Source organism: Bubalus kerabau, chromosome 18 (genome assembly GCF_029407905.1).
Source record: "Bubalus kerabau isolate K-KA32 ecotype Philippines breed swamp buffalo chromosome 18, PCC_UOA_SB_1v2, whole genome shotgun sequence".
NCBI classification, from domain to species: domain Eukaryota; kingdom Metazoa; phylum Chordata; class Mammalia; order Artiodactyla; family Bovidae; genus Bubalus; species Bubalus kerabau.
This window is the reverse complement of record NC_073641.1, coordinates 24492845-24498039: the sequence shown is the minus strand read 5'-3', so window position 1 is coordinate 24498039 and position 5195 is coordinate 24492845.

Genomic DNA, 5195 nt, shown 5'->3' with positions numbered 1-5195 from the left:
GCCTCCTCTGTTTATTTCCCATCCTCCACCGCCCACCACTGCCCTGCTCTGCCACACCCTGCTCCTTGCTCCCATCTTTATTCCCATCTCTATTCTCAGTTGTTGGCTTGACCCCAAATTTACATGTAATCCCAAACCTTGAATTGAGTACATTAGCACTGGCGTGTTGCCATAATAAATCTTCAGTGGTTAGTAAACGGCAAGACGGCTTGGCTTGTAATAAACCTCTTTTTCCTCTGTTCCATCCCCAAGGATACCAAGGCATCAGCAGAGTCATCTTATGGTAAGAGTCCTCTTCCTGCTTCATAGCTGGTACCTCCTTTTGGCTGTGTCCTCAACAGTGGAAGGGGCTGAAGTCTCTCTTATGTAAGAGCTCTAATATAAGGGCTCTTCCCTCATGACTTAAGTATCTTTCAAAGGCCCACCTCCTAATACCATCACCGTTGGGGTTAGGATTTCGACACGTAATTAGGGGTGGGGACATAAATATTCACTGGGACTGGGGGCAAGGAAAGAAAGAGGCTTTTATTTATTTATTTTTGTCTAAAAATTTTGTTTGTCTTAGTTTTTAAAACATTCATTTTTAAATCAATAAATAAACAAACTGAACTCTGGCGATACCTCCTGTGCTGGTTGCTAACACTTTTCTGATGCCCCAGATCTCCCCTAGACAAACACAAGGTCCACCTGTTGTTATTGTTCAGTCGCTAAGTTGTGTCCGACTCTTTGTGACCCCATGGACTTCAGCACACCTGGCTTCCCTGTCCTTCGCTATCTCCCAGAGTTTGCTCAAACTCATGTCCATTGAATTGGTGAAGCTATCTCACCATCTCATCCTCTGCTGCTGTCTTCTTTTGCCTTCAATCTTTCCCAGCATCAGGATCTTTTCCAAGGAGTTGGCTCTTCGCATCAGGTGGCCAAAGTATTGGAGCTTCAGCTTTGGCATCAGTCCTTCCAACGAATATTCAGAGTTGATTTCCTTTGGGACTGACTGGTTTGATCTCCATGTAATCCAAAGGACTCTCAAGAGTCTTCTCTAGCACAATTTGAAAGCATCAGTTTTTCGGTGCTTAGCCTCTTTATGGAGGAGGGAATGGCAAACTACTGCAGTATTCTTGCCATGAAAATCCCATAAACATGAAAAATATGAAAAGGTTCACCCAGCCAGTCCCAACTGGCCAGTCCTTCAAACTGAGGAAAACTTTCCATATAGAGATATATCTATTTATATCAATGTATCAGTATAGAGAAAACTCTGTTTCAGAATAGTTGTCAGACAAAAATTCAAATTTCTGATGGTCCCTTTCCCAATGACTCACTCAGAAACAGTTGAAAAAGGCTTGGTTGCCAGGCAACAAAGTGGGATTTTGGGGAATAAGCAGCCACTAGTTCCACCTGCAGAGAAGGCAATGGCACCCCACTCCAGTACTCTGGCCTGGAAAATCCTATGGACGGAGGAGCCTGGCAGGCTGCAGTCCATGGGGTCGCTAAGAGTCGGACACAACTGAGCGACTTCACTTTCACTTTTCACTTTCATGCATTGGAGAAGGAAATGGCAACCCACTCCAGTGTTCTTGCCTGGAGAATCCCAGGGACGGGGGAGCCTGGTGGGCTGCCGTCTACGGGGTCGCAGAGTTGGATACAACTGAAGCAACTTAGCAGCAGCAGCAGCAGCTCCACCTGCTTCCTTGAAGCAGGGGCTAGTCTGGGTGGGGACAGGAGCGGGGCACCACGGAGGTTGGTGGGCACAGGGGCCTCTCTCTCTTGCCTATACCACTGTGGGGAAGAGATGAGGAGACTGAGAATCCTGCTCCAGGATAGGATTCCAACTATACGATGTTTCGGAAAAGGCAAAATTACGGAGAAAGTAAAAAGATCAGTGGTTGCTAAGGGTTGGGAGTGGGGATAGGGAGAAAAAGGTGGAGCACAGAGCATGACCCTGTAATGGTGGATACATGTCCTTATACATTTGTACAAACCTTAGAATCTACACCACCAGGAATGAATTTGAACTATGGACTGTGGGTGACTAGGATGTTTCAATGGAAGTTCATCTGTTGTAACAAACGTACCACTCTGGTGGGAGATGTTGATAAAGGAGGAGACTTTGAAGGTGTGGTAGAGGGGGTGGGCAAAGAATATATAAGAAATCTCTGCACCTTTCTCTCAAAAAATAAACAAAAGTATTTTATGAGATAGCAACTAATGCTTCACATATGCTTCCCAGGTGGCATAGTATTAAAGTATCTGCCTCCCAATGAAGGAGACGCAAGAGACAGAGGTTCAATCCCTAGGTCAGGAAGTTATCCTGGAGTAGGAAATGGCAACCCACTCCAGTATTCTTGCCCGGAAAATTCCATGGACAGAGGAGCCCAACAGGTTACAGTCCATAGGCTCGCAAAAAGTCAGACACAACTGAACATGCACCTTTTTTAACCTTTTTGATGCTTGTTGGATGCTAACTAAAAGCAAATCCTTCCATAAACATTGCTAATGCACCCCCCAGGAGGAAGAACAGTGCTGCGTGCTCATCTCTCACCTGCTTCTTGCGGCCAGGGACACTTCGACCTCAGGGCTTGGCCAGCTTCCACCTGGAATTTCACTCTTAAATACTTGGTGATGAAGGTGGGGGTGCTTTCCTTTTTTTTAACTCCACATATATTTATAACTTAGACTTTTACAAGAATACTTTCATGCAATGCTTCTTTAAAAATAAAATAAAATACCAGTATCTTAATTCATCCCACCAACACTGAAATATATACATTTCCATATGTAAAATGGATAGCTAATGGGAAGTTGCTGTCTATATAACACAGGGAGCTCAACCTGGTTCTCTGTGACAACCTAGAGGGGTGGGATGGGGTGGGGGGTGGGAGGGAATATCCAGAGGGAGAGGACATATGTATACTTATGACTGATTCAAGTTGTTGCATGACAGAAACCAACACAACATTGTAAAGCGATTGCTAAGCTACTGCTAAGTCACTTCAGTCGTGTCCGACTCTGTGTGACCCCATAGACGGCAGCCCACCAGGCTCCCCCATCCCTGGGATTTTCCAGGCAAGAACACTGGAGTGGGTTGCCATTTCCTTCTCCAATGCATGACAGTGAAAAGTGAAACTGAAGTCGCTCAGTCGTGTCCGACTCCTAGCGACCCCATGGACTGCAGCCTACCAGGCTCCTCTGTCCATGGGATTTTCCAGGCAAGAGTACTGGAGTGGGGTGCCACTGCCTTCTCCATGTAAAGCAATTATCCTCCAATTAAAAATAAACTTTAAAAACTAAAATAAATAGAACATGGCAGTATTATATTAGTTAAGCCTCTGACTTCAATTATAAACCAGATATCTGCTCAAGCCTTTCTGCTCTCTTAGACTTATTAACCTTGGCTTAAACCTGCCTTCTGAGGCTTGAAATAGGTCCATCCCTTCCCCACAATTGTCCTGCCTCCATCCCTCATTCTCCTCTTTGCCTGGGCCCCACCACCTCCCTGTGCAATGCCTCAATGGAACACCACACCAGGATGTTCTCAGACCCCACTGTCTTCTCTGGTCTCATGATGAACCCAGGAATTTCACAAGGTTAGTAACTCTCTCGGGCATGATGAGAAGGCACAGCTGGTCTCTCTACCATTTTCAGCCCCTGAGGCAGCGGAGTCCACATTCTCTCACTGTCTGCCCTTCTCAGCTCTCTCAGGAACTCTGATGAATCCATTTCTTCCCATTTGAACAGAAACTAACTCCAGCTAGCTTAAACCAAGAGAAGTATGTCATGATGGTACTGGGGGTCTCAGGAAATTTAGACGGACTGTAAGAGGAACTGGGAGGTCTGGGGAGGACCATCTCTGTGTCTCCTCTCTGCTTATACATCTGCATTCTTCTCTCTCTACTGCCCATTTCCTTTGCTTCTCCACCACATGAGGGGATGTGGTTTACCTTAGTAAACCAAGTGTCCAGCTAGAAGAAAGACAAACTGGCTGCCTCAGAATCCCAGTCCAAAATTCCTGGGAAAGAGTGTCAGTTAGTCCCTTGCTATCACCAGCCAGAAGAAAGAAGGTCTTACAGCAGCAGGTCATGTGAAAGGGGAATTGTTCACAGCTAGGCATCTGGTCCCATCACTTCATGGGAAATAGATGGGGAAACAGTGGAAACAGTGTCAGACTTTATTTCTGGGGACTCCAAAATCACTGCAAATGGTGATTGCAGCCATGAAATTAAAAGACACTTACTCCTTGGAAGGAGGGTTATGACCAACCTAGATAACATATTCAAAAGCAGAGACATTACTTTGCCAACAAAGGTCCATGTAGTCAAGGCTATGGTTTTTCCTGTGGTCATGTATGGATGTGAGAATTGGACTGTGAAGAAAGCTGAGCGTTGAAGAATTGATGCTTTTGAACTGTGGTGTTGGAGAAGACTCTTGAGAGTCCCTTGGACTACAAGGAGATCCAACCAATCCATTTTAAGGAGATCAGTCCTTGGTGTTCTTTGGAAGGACTGATGCTAAAGCTGAAACTCCAGTACTTTGGCCACCTCATGCGAAGAGTTGACTCATTGGAAAAGACTCTGATGCTGGGAGGGATTGGGGGCAGGAGGAGAAGGGGACGACAGAGGATGAGATGGCTGGATGGCATCACCAACTTGATGGACAAGAGTTTGGGTGAACTCTGGGAGTTGGTAATGGACAGGGAGGCCTGGTGTGCTGCGATTCATGGGGTCACAAAGATTCGGACACGACTGAGCGACTGAACTGAACTGAACTGAGGCACCCTCGGGTGTGTATGTATCACAGTCTCACAGAATAGAATAGACAAGTAATATTCTTTCTAGGATTTGGGATTTGATTACGTTTTCAAGAAAGCCATTTTTGTTCTACTGAAGTGGAACAAACCACAGACTTTGAGATGAGATACATTTTCTTTTGAGTCTTAGTCACTTAATAACTGTACAGGGTTGAGACAATCACTTAACCTCTCTGGTCCTCAATGCCCTTGATTATGACATGCATTCAGAGGGTGATTGTGAGTGGGGGATGATACCACTTTTCTGAAGCACCCGCTTCACTGTGGGTTCTCAGTAAAGGCTGATTTCTTTTTTTATTTAGGCTCTTAATAGTGAGAGTAATCCTTGTATAACGTCATCTGTCCATGTCACTCCCCTGCTTAAAGCCTTCCTGGGGCTTCCCATACCCTC